At 41.6% G+C, this 14,378-nt stretch overlaps 1 protein-coding gene across 5 annotated transcripts in view; it reads right to left on the reverse strand.

The window, feature by feature from the left end:
- The window catches only part of ttc28 (tetratricopeptide repeat domain 28), a 185,274-nt gene that overhangs the window by 38,132 nt on the left and 132,764 nt on the right, over positions 1-14,378 (reverse strand). The gene's annotated exons all lie outside the window — the stretch shown is intronic.

The raw sequence follows: 14,378 nt of genomic DNA on the forward strand, positions 1-14,378 counted from the left end.
TAAGCTATCTGCACCACTGCGAGTTCATGTGCACTGGTTGCCTGAGAAGATTTTCGGTCGCCAAGGCTTTTCTGACGGTGAACCGGTGAAGTGCCTCAGATGCCTTCTGACACAAGTGCAAACCATGACCTACTATTACCAGACATTTGCAGTATTTGATTACAGGTGTGTCTCTAAGCATAGATGTGTGTGAGAGAGTGAGAGAGAGAGAGAGAGAGAGAGAGAGAGAGAGAGAGAGAGAGAGAGAGAGAGAGAGCACTTCATTAGATATTTAAGTAGTTCAGCTTGAGGTGAAACAATATTCTCTAAGGAAACGGGCTTCTATCTCACTGAATTTCTGGGCGAGATCTTAAAAGAACTGAGGAAATTAAAAAGCTACTCTTGGTATGGCAGAGCCAGTCGCCATCTACAAAACTGCTCTGTTTTAAAGTGTGTAAATGCTTCTGATCTAGCTCAGAAGGAGGTCGATAATCGGTTGAGCTGGACTGTTAGAGCGAGAACAAAAAACAATAGTAAAGTGTGTAGAGCTTTGGTCCACATGGAGCGGAATGCAATTTCAAAGTATTAATTATCGTGTAGATTTGCTCATCCTGAGACTTTTATTCACAAGCTATTACAAGCTAGGATTTTATTCATCCTTTTCCAAGACTGACCAAAACAAATAGACTATTTGGAAGGAAAAGAGGTTTTTAAACAGATACAACTACACATACAAACAGGAGATACGCAATCCATTTCTGTGTCCGATGTCCGTATTTTGCTCTAACAGTCTGATGACACATTTCTATAAAAACTGACCTAAAATTCCTAATGGAAATGAGTTTCTAAAAAATTTCCAAATCTCAATCTTTTTTTTTTTTTTTTTTTTTTTTTTTTTACTTTGATTAAATGACATGTTCCTGGTGTTGGGAAAGAGTTTTGTAAGACAGTTCCCCATTTTACTTAAGCACATTAGATAGAAAAGCTTTCCAGACATTTCCTCAGGGCATCAGGTTGAGACTTCAGCAACTTCCATTTCAAATCCTAATACAAATACAAACATCAGTATTTGGAGACCTAAAGAGATACAGATCATGTCATTGGGAAATGCTTCTACATGAGCTGCAGTGTTGAACTGATTTATAATCCCACTATCTGGGTTTTATTTCGAGTCCTCTCCAGAGTTCTTCCTCAGGGAGTCTTGCCGCTGTTACCTCTGGCTTGCTCATTAGGGATCGAACTCTACACCCAGAGCTGCTTTGTGACACTGTCTACTGTTGAAAGTGCCACATAATAATAAAACTGAATTGAATTCATTCTGAACACAAAACAATACAAAAAAAAAAAAATATCTATTTGTTTGTTTGATTGTGGTCGTCCTTGCTGCTGCGTTTGTGTTTTTCTGCGTTCAACTTCTCTGTTTTCTACAAAGCCCACGGTTTTAGAACTGTGGACTGGTTACCGTGGAAACCTGACTGGATTTGTCAGGAGCGGTTAACTGGGAGAGCCAATTTTCGATAAAGGAGGATTTAACACCCTCTTTCCTTGTTTCCTCAAGTCAGCGGCTTGGAGTTGACGTGTGTGTGTGTGTGTGTGTGTGTGTGTGTGTGTGTGTTTTTGAATGAGCAGGCACATGTGGGTCTGTGCTGGCACCGAATTGCCCGTCTCCGTGACACAGCGCCACTAGGACTGTCGGGTTTCTATGGGATGAAACAGAAGATGTTTTCACTTCCAGCCCTCTCTCTTTCAGTCTGATAGAAGGTCTTTTTTTAATGGTGCAGGAGAAATGCTTTGTTCTGCCTCACAGTGGCTCCAAGCCTAAGGTCAAAGGTAAGTCATGCAGGTCTGACCCTCCATAAAAGCAGTCAGTGAAATGATAGTGCGACGCTGAAACACATAAATCTCGGAGCCAAGTGAACCACTGAGATATGGAGCGGCTGAAGAACGGTATATTAACTGAACGTCTAAAATATATTGGATTTTAAAAAACGGCACTAATACGCTGTCTTCATCGGGTTAATACGAATAGATCATTTTCTATGTTTGAAAGCGGGATCAGTGATGACGTAAGCAACGTAAGAGTTGAAAAATCGGGAATAAATGCGATAAATAAAAGTTTGCATACTTTTAGGACACAATGAAAGACAAATAAATGCAATCCAAACAAGACTTTGAGAGTGTGGTGAAAAGAAAACCCAGATTTCCATAAATATTTGATTTCTTTGTACAGCAGGAAATAAAAACAATTCTTGCTAAGTGAAACTTTTCGACTGGTTGTCCATTAAAACCTAGTTTCACAGACATAACTTCATGCTTCACGCTTCCTTGCCTGACAAATTAGACGTGATCTCGTGGGCTGCGTGGACAAAAACAAAAACGCAGGTCAGTTCTCACGTGGCCTCCTGTCTTTCCTTGCAAAACTTCCACAGCGACACACATCATCAAGAAACTGCTGGGTCATATCACAAAAAAACAGCCTCTAAAAGCAAAGTCTTGTTGTTATAGCGTGAAAGAAAAGCCCGGGCCACATGCAGTTTTACTTTAGTTTTGCCCCATGAGGAAATGATAGCAGGTCAACTGCTGTCCAAAAAAAAAAAAAAAAAAGAAAAGAAAAGAAAAAAGAAAAAAAAAGAAAAAGAAAAAAGAAAACAAAAGTAGTCTTCAAAGTTTATAGGGACGTGGACAAAACTCAGTTCTCATATTTATTTTACAACAGCATTCATTATACACAGTGTAATAAATAAAATACATTGTACATTACATAACAGTGTTTGTGTGTGTGTGTGTGTGTGTGTGTGTGTGGTTTGTTATTAGACAATCTGTAATACAGGACAAAGTCAGGAAACCTGACGACCCTTTGTACCTATCTATATGTCGCTTTTCTCACATTTTTGACGCCACTCACACACATCCATGTTCATGCTCAGTTACTCTGGTCAATGGGCTCTTTGAATAAACTGAATGTGCTCCCTGATGGGATACTCATGTCTAAAGGCCCATTGGAAGACCCTGCTGTTTTTCTTGGGCGAGCATGAATCATTGTGTCCTCTGCTCTCATCTCATCTCATCTCTCCCTCTCTCTCTCTCTCTCTCTCTCTCTCTCTCTCACACACACACACAGTCCCATTGGCAAAGTCATCTACGCTGAAACAGGAGAAAAAGGAAATATGGTAGTGAGGACAGGTCAGGAAGAAGGCTAACTCAGATGATATCACCAAATACAAGATTCAGCTCCAAATACAAACAGGGAAGAAAAAAACAAACAAACAAGAATAGTTTATTATTTTGTTTTTTTTTTCTAGATGCACAATTAAACAGAAATATAAAATTTTGGAAAAAAAGGCATTTTTTTTTTACTTTTACAGTAGAGAGAATACTCATGAAAACATCATCATGAGCTCAGTGCAGTACTTTTCAGTGTAAACACTGTCTATAGGCTTTTTTTGCTTTCATAGAATATGTGATTAACATTTTTTTAATGATGTGAAAAAAAAAGTAGAATTTGAGCAATTCATATAATCTAAAACTGTAAATGGTGGAAAATCCTGATGATTTTTTTAGCCGCCCTGTCGTCAGTGGCGGAGCCAGAGGAGTGTCCGAGGTGGCACTGAACACCCCTGACATCTGATTGGCCACCCCAGGTGCCACCCCAAATTTTTATTTGATAGTATTTGAAGTTTGGTGCTGATCGACATCTCATTTCACCTATCAAAAGAAATCTTCGTTTGACGTTTGGTCGCGGCGCCACTCAACATTTCAAATCCATCAATCAATGACAAGAAAGAGTTGAGAGGTAGAGAAGAATACTGTAACATCAAATTTCGGTAAGTTTTGAGATTAAACATCAGGATTTAGTTTACGTCGCTATATAAATTGACGTTAGACGCTATTAACAGATTAATCAGACAAGAGAGATCGGTTCGTTCCACAGTTTAGCCATAATATACATTACGTTGACATTTGTACTAGTTACAGTATAAAGTTGCCTTGGCCACCCCCTGCCCACCCCATGTATAAAACTCTAGTTCCACCACTGCCTGTCGTCCTCTTGCTATTTTTAAAAAGCATGTAGTGATCCGTGTTAGCGATACATCAGGCACAGTAATTGCTGATACACACCAGGTCATTCAAGATCATTCATTAGTTTTACTCTGAAAAGGAATCAGAAACATTTTTTGGATCGTCTGATCATTTGCATATATATATTTCATTTTGCCGTGTAAAGCGAATAAACGCACTGTGCACATACTATAATTGGATGTATTGCTATTAAATTAGAGGACGTGTCCTGAGTGATTGGGACATCCGTCACTACACAGTAAACACAAGAGAAGTGTTAATGACACAAAGTCCGTTAAAGATGAATCACTGAACCTGTTTTCTGGTGCAGCTCGGAGTTTTGCCCAAATCATAACAAAACACAATGGATCTAACTTTGTGATCTTTACCAGTGGCTCCCACTAATTGGATGGCTGCTCCTTCAATGGATGATTTATTCCAGGGTTATTGCTATTGATCCGAAGGCCATCTGTACGAGGGTGAGAAAATCCATTACGTGAAAGAATGAGGAAGAAGAGGCTAGGTGTGCCAAATTAGAAGAACAAATGAGGATGGCATTTAAGCACAGAACATTCGCAGCTCGTTAGGTTTTTCATTCACGAGGATGCCGGACGAATTAGTCACTTTAACCGATAATTACTTTACCAACCGAGTTAACCATATCATCTATTCATCTCGGTATTGGGACAAGACATTCCAGCAGGCAACAAATTAATGGTCGGCTCAATAGAGACTTAAGGCGGATCGATGGAACATCTCCATTGGCGTTCCATAGTGGGAAAGCAACATAAAGAGCATTAGTTCAAAAACAGACAGAGACCCTGGTGAAGAGAGAGAGGCCAGAAAGCTCATTAAAATCCAAAACACTCTCTGCTGGTGTGCAAGACAGCTACAAATCAAAGTGATGAGCAGCCTTAGAGTGCACTCGCTCACTCAAACGAGCTATTTCTACATGCACCGTTGCATTTCTGCGCAACATTGCAAATGACTGCGTTTTCCCTTACTGAGGAGGGCCGGTCTTTAATGCATATTCATGTGAACATGTGAATTATTGTTATATAAAATAAATACCTTAAGACTTAGAAAACCACCCAAAACCTTGAAATAGGTTTAGGTTCCGGGCGGAAACGCTGCTGCTGAAACGATGACAGAAAACAAGAGAGTGAAAGAACGAGACAGCGAAAGATAGAGCGAGGGGAAGGTACAAATGAGTGATGCGTATCACACGCCTGCTGCTGCGCTCGGTGGCACGACTCACACTCTCTACACACTCCGGGGGGAAATGACTCTTAGATCTGAATTTACCTTCAGGAAATTATTCTGACAGTAAATAAAACATCGCCAGTGCAATAAATAGAAAAAAAAAGGGGGGGGGGGGGCACAGAGTGAAGTACTTGATTGAAGGAGACAGACAGGATGAGTGAGTGTGTGTGTGGTGTATGTGTGTGTGTGGTGTATGTGTGTGTGTGTCAGCCTTGGGGACCGCCACAGTAGCAATAGTAGGTTTTGGGAGTCAGGGGGAAAGGGAATGTAGAAATGAATTATTTAAACAGCTTTATTAGCATGTCCTTTAGTGATTTCTCAGGCTGGTTGTGTTTGGCTCGGGTTCTTTCCTGCGGGCTGGGTGGGGAAACGGTGCAAGAAAACAACTGCAACTCACATTTCTGAATTACTCACAATCCACAATGGCTTTCTTCATGCATAACAAACCCTGGAAATGATGCTAAAAAGCCATGGACAGACTCGAACGGCCGACAGCGAGGTCCTTATAACAATGCTCTGCTGTCAAACATTAGTTTTGCTTCTCACTTAACACAGCTGAAGCTGATAATTATTCTTCGGAAAACTCTCCTGTTAACAAGGACGCCACATACGAGGAGTGAGAAGATTAATCAACACATGCTGCCTTCACAGATGAGTCAAAGGTGTTAGACTACAAAAGCGCACCCAGTAGTCTGTTTGGATCTGGGAATTGATTCATGCATACTATTTGTACAGCTTTTTGTATAAGTGTTGCACTTCTATATTGCCTTAAAATCACTAATCCTCTATATCTATCTGGTACTTATTAAAGCAATAAATTCCAGTTCCCATAACGTTTTCTCTGAGAGTATCATGTCATACATCAGACATGTTTACAATATGGACAAATCTATTCTCACTCGGAGCTGATTTGCTTTTTGCCATTTTCCCCCCCCTAGATTATCATTCTGGCTAATAGCTATTTTGCTAACAGTACTGACACATTCCCTGCAGCTATTGACCTCTCCTGACCAACACATTGTACAAGTGTCCTCTTCAGTCTGGAGTAATCTGTCTAGAATACTGAGGTGACTCCTACAGGCTAACCGAAAGACACCCTTGATTAGAGGGGGCATGGGAACACAAAGCAAGGACAAGCAAATAGACTATTAGCACAGAGCCTTTAGAATACAGCAGTTCCATGAGTCAGAGCCTACAGGGAGACTGACTGTCTCACACTAACCTTACACGAGGGGAAACACACCCATAAACTGCTGGTAGGTGTCTGAGTACGACATGCTTTCCATTAGACGGCCCATCCTAATCCCCAGACCGCCACTCCACCACTTGGACAGAAGTGTGAGAGAAAAGGAAGCCTTTACTATAATTTAACTTACTTTCTGGCTCCGAGAACCAATGGCTGTTTTCTTCCAAATACAGATCTGAAAGGGTTACAGATATTATAGATAGTCAAGCAGTTCTTGAAGACTGCTCCACCTGCTGAGAGTGACAGATGTAGTTCAGACTACTGCACTGGCACAAAATCTGTTCTTGGCAATGCTTGTATTTATGTTACTATTGCCCTGGAAGAGAGATGTTTTTCAAAGATTTAACTTCTAACGGATGGACATTTTAAATCCAAGCCCTGATTTTCAGCCTCTCCCGAGCACCCTGGGTGTTTCTGAGATGTATGCAGATCACTTTGTCTTCTCTGATACTCGGGATACATACTGGCATCAGGATAGTGCCATATGTCACAAAGGGGCAGACAATCCAGAACACATACATACTCCTTGACCATATTATGGTGCTTGGTCTTGTGGTAAACTCCGATAAGTCTTGCCTAACGCAGGGAAAAACTACACAGTTCGTTGGAATGAGGCTAGATACACTTGAATGAATGCTAGCCACTTTATCACTCCGTAGTGTGGGGAATATTACTATGTTTGCCCAGTAAGATTCTGCCACACCCCCAGAAGTCTGTAATCATCATACAGCTTCACCCCTCCTAATGCCACAGACAGGAATGTGTCCTTGTCAGAGTGAAAAAACTGGAAAACCAAGCTGGGAATGCAGGGCATTCCTGACAGAAGGAATCCAGCTGGGAGTGATATAATCAGAGAGATATAATGACCATGTAAGCCTCCCTTACTGATGGGGAGTAAAGCGGTGCCACAGTGGCTCTGGGGGAATGTGGCCCGTCAGTGTACAGAACGTTTAACTCTTAACTTTTTTTTAGGCATTTAAAGCATAAACCAATTTCCAGCTACCCTAAACCTCTGTGTAGAATCCATTGAAACACCACAGCACCACACGTCTCTCTAGAGTTTCACAGACTAATTACTTTCCATTTAAAAGAGGGCGAGGGACTCCCACTGGCCGCGGTCACCTAGGAGCCTGTCAAAGAACTTCGACCTTGAGCTGCTAACATTTTGCATTTATACTCTGGCAATAAGCTTGTCTTATACACGTTCATAGCTAGATGTATCTTTAGTGACCTTGTGACTGATTCCAGGATTTCTGCTCATGATCATATCACCCAGCTTTGTGAATCAATTGATTGGCTTCAATGAGTGTTTCTTACTGCGCGTTGCACATGCAAACAAAGCTGTAACATGCGACCACCTCCTTCTCATGCGTCTTCTTTAGAGGTGCATCACTCCAGGAAGTCAGCTGCTGCTAGCTTTGCATCACCCTGCGTTTTCTCCAGTTTCTACATTAACCCATCAGAGTGGTGTGAGTACAGCGGTCATCTCTAAGCACCTTTCTACAGTGGGTCCTGAAGTGAACACACTGATAGTTGGGTAGATACCTGAGGTGCTATAAACCATTTCATGAGTTTCATGTCACTCAGAACCTGCACCTGTAACTTCTAGTGACAGAGGGCTGAATGACTGCAGCACATCCAAATATTGCATCATATTGTTTTTACTGGAAGCGGTCAGCATGCATGTGTATGTCCATAAATGACTCCAAGGTCTAACTAGTGTGTTTACTGTCCAACAAAAGCATGGCAGCAATCCTCACGAAAAGGATATAAACATCACTATTTTATTCATGAAGTTGTACCACACAGGATTTTTCACATTCAGTCAGTCCCAGCTGGGAGGATTACTGAACTATGGAGTTGTCAATGTGGAAATCTATCTATATCTCCTTGCATTGTCCTGTTCAGTATGCACTGGAGTCTCCCTCTGGCTACTCGGTCCCATGCTGACGCCGTCCATCACACCTTTCCTTGTGATGTTCAGAGCGCAGCAGGACATGGCAGCGAATCGATGCGCACATATAATAGCTCCGCTGTTTGTCCGCCCCCTCCTTCTTGCGTATAGCCAGTACTTTCCTTGCCTGCTGTCAGAACAGTATTGCATCCGTACACTATGTTGTGTTGCATATAATATTCTGTAAAATCTGCCACAGTGTTGTATTGCTCAGAAAAATGTACAAGAAAACATAATTGATTGCAGAGATAATTGAGTAAAGTAAGGGCGCGCATATGAGATATCTGAATAAATAAATGAATGAATGAATGAATGAATGAATGAATGGTGATTCTGAGTTTTCCATAAAATACAACTCGAGCCACGATTGCTGATATTTTTTAAAACAGAGCAAAGCTTTTGCTATTAAAAAAAAGGCCCATGTCTGGGTTGCCAAACATTATTGAGTTACTCTAAGCAAGAAATGGCTGCACTGAAAGATTTGTGGCCTGACAGTACATTTACGTTTTACTCCTGTGACAGGAGTGTGAAAGCCCATTTACTTCAACCTTCAAAGAAATGCAAAAAGAGAGGGCTTAAAATGTAGGTCATATTTCATAAACCATTTTCTGATAGCTTAATTTTTTCGGGTTAAAGCCACAGCCAAGGCTGCGAACACGAGGATTTTTTTTTTTTTTTTTTTTTTTTTTTAGAAAAGCAAATAAACTGCATTTGTGCTGGGAATTTTGCCAGGAACATTTTTGCCTTATCACTATATAATAAGTCAGTTAAAAGACGCCATATTTATTCTTCCTGATGGTACAGTACATGTGTCAGTATTCACAGTATAACGGGGAGGAGGTGAAGCATAAAAGAGAAAGGAGTACTGGACTATTTTGTTTGGTGAAGAAGCAGAAACCGTAATCTCGATTATTCCTGATAGTCATTTTATTCCTATTTTCGAGGATAAAATCACCTGGAAATGAACATTTCTGACCATTTGTACTGTTAGGCAAATAATAATTAAACTCTTATAGGGGAAATGTTCAGGTATAAATTAGAAGATTTACACAGTTTAAGAAACAATGAAAAAAAACAAAAACAAAGGGACATTAGAGTAGATTAGACTGCGTCTGATGGAATAACAGAACAAGGAGGTAAGTGCTAATTACCTGTTATCCATGTGTTTCATTAGAAATTCATTAACCCCTCGGCAGGTATGGTACCACAGCACACACCACGCACACCACACACACGCACACACACACACACACACACACACACACACACACACACACAAACACAGGATTCAAGCTGAAGGCTGGTCTCAAAACAACCCTGAAACTCTATAAAAACAATAGATCCGAGTTCCTTTCCCACTGTTCTCACACACAGCCTCACTCGGGAATAGATGACCTTTGGAAGCATTCAGAGCATGCAATTAGCATCAGTGTGCATAATTAGATCAATGGTTGTGATTAGATTTTTACTGAAAGGTAACGAATCACACCATGTTTTTTTTTTTTCCTTGCCCAAGGACTCAGTCGCTCTGAGTGTGAATGCGGTGCACCGCAGTCACGACATTGATAAATGCACAATGCAAATTCATATCTACGGAGGAGCTGTTAGCTTCCGGGTACAGGAAAAAACGTAAAAAAAAAATAAAAAAAAATAAAAAAGATGTAAGAGACTCATAGCGGAGATGTGTGGAAGTATTGAAGGGTTGGTGCAACAAACACCAGATGAATCATTTGGGAAGCAGTAGCATGGTGCGCACTTCAAAATGCATAGAGTACACAATACACAACATGTCTTTAATTGGTTCTATTTCACAAAATATAAATATCTAGCAGCCAAATTAAAATAACTGCAACCCTGCCCAGGTACACGCCAGTCCCAATGGAGAGAAAAACGATTTAATCCTTTCTCCTTGTATTTGCTGTTGTTTAGAACAGGTTATCTGTTCATGCTGAAGGATGGATTTGGTTACATTCCTAGGCCAGAGAGACACCCAACCGTGATTCTGTCCACTGACGACGGACCAGTTAAAAGCTTGAAGAACACAACCGCGTGAGTCTTCACTGTAATGACACTGTAAAGCTAGTTTATTCACAGACATCATTTTCTTTGTGTTGAGAAAGCTCAGAGTGGTCCCACTGAGCTTGGAATTGCTTAGTCGAGATAAGACAGAGGCCACCAAGTGATCGGCCAACGAGAACAGCCAGAGTCTGAGCCTCTAAACCCCGAACAATCATGCCGGGGATTCTGGCTCTCCCTCTGCACTGCAGACTTAGACATGCCCTCTTAGCTCTGACACTAGAGTAACAGTACTCCATTTTGCTGCCTCGCCGGACAAGGCTGCGGGCTTTCACGGCCCTTGTTCACAGCTCAGTGCGTCTGAAGTCTAGTGTCAAGCTCAGCACTTCCTTTTTATGTGCTTCTACTTTTCTGTTCTGCCACCACAAACTGCTCATTTTCATCAACGCGTTGAAAAAAATGAAGGCGAAGAAAGAAGGCAGTCGCAGTTCTAATGGCTTTTTTTCTGACTGTGGTTCTGAGACTTCAGAGAAGCCATTTTTGCCTACCCACCGAACAGCCGTCTGTCTCACTTAGGACTGCCCACATACAACAAAACAATGCCAAATGTGCAATATTACCTCCGTCACGACCCCAGCGAGCGGGCTGAGGGAAGCACATACCTAATCACATTTCCTTAAAACACCAGAGAAGAACAAATTGCTTAAGCGAGCCTATAATGAATCGAACAGCAGACGGTGTGCCGCTGTAATGTGCTCAGACAGGCAGCTGTAAAACAGAAAATCTTGTTGACAATTTTTTTTCTCCTTGCCTTGCGTGAAGCAAAGCAATTCCTCTGGAGTGATTCTGGCATGATGGGCTGGAGGAGGAAGGAGGGGGAGGCTTCCTATAAGCCCCGCATGTAAACAGTGGAAAATGAATCAGTGTGAGTGAGAAAAAGAAGGAAAAACGACATGCCGCATAGGGCCAGCTGGGCTGACAAGTGATTGATTTCCCAAAAGAAGCACCAGGCTGCCATGCAAAAAAAAAAAACAAAAAAAAAAAACCTTGCATCAGAGGTAGGTGGGGGAGGCTAATCCGGTTTGCTCATCTTTGTGTGAATGTCTGCTTTCGGGCCTTCAGTAATCCATTTCTCTTTCTATCCCCTGCTAGCGTTTTTATCGCTTTAGATGGTAGAGAGACAGACGGCTGGCCTCCACGTGAAGAGTGAAGGAGAAGGGAAGACATCTAGTGGGCTCCCAATCTAGTCCTTGTCTGAGCGCACAGCATTCATCATCTTTGCAGGTCTCAGTGCTCCGTCTGATTCTTAACGGATTCTTCATTTTATGAGAGGTTGAAGTGGTAAGAATAAAGTTGTGTCCGCTTCATTTACTGTGCTGAGTAAGAAGGACTCGGGTAAGGAGATGCAGACTATTCTTTGCCCTCTATTACAAGAAGAGCAGGAAATTGGGAGATTAGAGGTCATTTTATACACTATTACTCAACTGGAGAGAGAGAAAGAAAGGATCAAATTTAAAATAAGATTAAAAAACGTGAAGAGAAACACAGAAACACAGTGAAAGAGAGAGGGCCTAGTCAGCACAGAAAGCCTGGCAGGAGCAGAATGGACCCTCAGCTGCTGTGTTCTTTGGCTGTGCGTCAGCAGAGGACGCCTTGTGTAACAGTGTTTCCTCAGCGTGCAAGAATGCAAATCCTCCCCTGGGATGGAGCCTCATGTTTTATAGAGCACAAGTCTACAGAAGTGTAGCTCGCAACTCTAACGATGCAATGACCTTTTCCACAAAAAGCTGGGCTCCACTGCTCTGTGGTTGCGTGAAAAACTCACGGCGTCTATCCCCGAACTACGCTGTCTCCTTAAGATCTCCTTATTAATGGCATGACTCACTGCACCATGAGCCCTCATCCTGCAGATTAACTATGACTGAACTTCATGAAGGTCAGTGCCAATTGCTGGCTCAGTTAGAAAGAAAGTAGAGGAGAAACAGAGAAACTAAAAACTCTCAGAGGAGGCAAGAGTCAGGCCATGAACATATGTGCAATAGGAGGACCAAGTCTTTTAGCAGGTTCATCAGTGGAAGGCTGGATTTAAAATAGTACAGAGGCCCACGAGCTCATATTTCCACCCTGAGGAATGGAGAAAAAGAGCTGATTCCATTCTCTGGGAGGTGGCCTGCTATAACTCTGCTTTTGAAACAAAACATAAGCACATACATACATACAGTATACACCCTATGCTAAGCCAGCATGCATGTGCAAAGCAGCAAGGTGTGAACGTACTTTACAGGTCTGAGATGCTGCAATTCTATCGTTGTTACTGTAGCTTAAAAAATACAGAGGACTAAAGATAAAGATCAGCCTATTGATTGCTAATGAAGTGATTATCAAGGAACCCACAGGCAGTGAACTCAGGGTCTTGATCATATAACTCAATAACTGAGTTACCTCTAGTCATTGCTCAAGGGCTAAACTGACCTCTCTGGACATCCAAACAGACTCGACAAAACATCCAAACTCTGACTGACTTAAGAGTTAATCCTGCTGTGCCCAAAGTTCCATTAATCCTGGAGCTCCAGAGAGCCCAGAGGGCAGAAAGTGCAGAGCCTGAGCATCTGGTAAATTCTGAGGAGAAATGGCAACCTTTGCGATCTCTGACGTCCCAAATCTCTAGAACCAGCGTGGAAACAAACACACTGACAGAATAATTACAGGTCCTGTCTCTGCCTGGACTCTCAAAAAGACTCCTCTTGATGCACAAACTACCAATGTTCAGAATAATGCATATGCATATTTTAGAAAATAATCTCCTAATTGTACGTTAAAATTCCATGGTCTATTATTAGTCACCTCATCTAAGTCTATCAAAGCCCATTTTCTAGACATCTTGCCACAAGTTGCTTAATGTGAATACGTTTTCACATATTGGTTTAATTGTGCATGTCAATCAATTGCCTAATCAAATTTTAGTAAAAAGACTCGCAAGAATTCCTTCCTAAAAGCGATAGTACAACACACAAACTGGCAACTTACTGGCGTCGCATTGTTTGAGGCGGAATCTCAAACCGAATTTTATTGACCACATACACCTGATATCTGGCCACCAAACTGTGGCACAAAGTTGGCTCAAACCTGTCTCGGCATGACAATGGCCCTGTGCACAAAGCAAACTACATATAGACATGACTTGCCAAGGTTGAAGTGGAAGGACTTGAATGTCCTTCACGGTTTCCTGACTTCACCTTCACTGAACACCTTTGGGATGAGCTGGAATGCTGACTGTGCTCCAGGCCTCTTCACCCAACATCAATGCCTTGGCTTCACTAATGCTCTGAATGAACACAAATCCCAACAGAGGAAATCCTTCCCAAAAGAGTAGAGGTTGTTATAGCAGTAACGGGGCACTAAATACTAGAATGCGATGTTCAAGAATGTGTGACGGACAGACTTCCACATACTTTAGGCCATGCAGTACTGTATGCCTGTACTGTATAGTGAACAGGAAGCCATTTAAGAATTGGCCAACATGTTAAAAGAGCATAATATGATAGGATAGCAGTATGATAAAGTCTTTTATTTAGTCTTTTATTATTTGCATAAAAAACCCCAATACAACCGTTGGGATTTGTAGACCAAAGCGTAGTGTACAGTAGCTCTCCTGTTCCTTCTGTCTGTGACAGTATAAAATTACAGGCTATTAAAATACATTTGAATACCAAATCTGTGAAGTAATTAAAATTTAAATGCAATTAAATAAATCTGACAGCTCCACCTCAGATAAGCACATAATTGGGTTTTAATATCACAGGGTGAAGAAGTAATATAACAAACCTGACACTTATTTGCCCTTGGATGGGATTCAGTGCT

This window comes from Tachysurus vachellii, chromosome 20 (genome assembly GCF_030014155.1).
Source record: "Tachysurus vachellii isolate PV-2020 chromosome 20, HZAU_Pvac_v1, whole genome shotgun sequence".
NCBI classification, from domain to species: domain Eukaryota; kingdom Metazoa; phylum Chordata; class Actinopteri; order Siluriformes; family Bagridae; genus Tachysurus; species Tachysurus vachellii.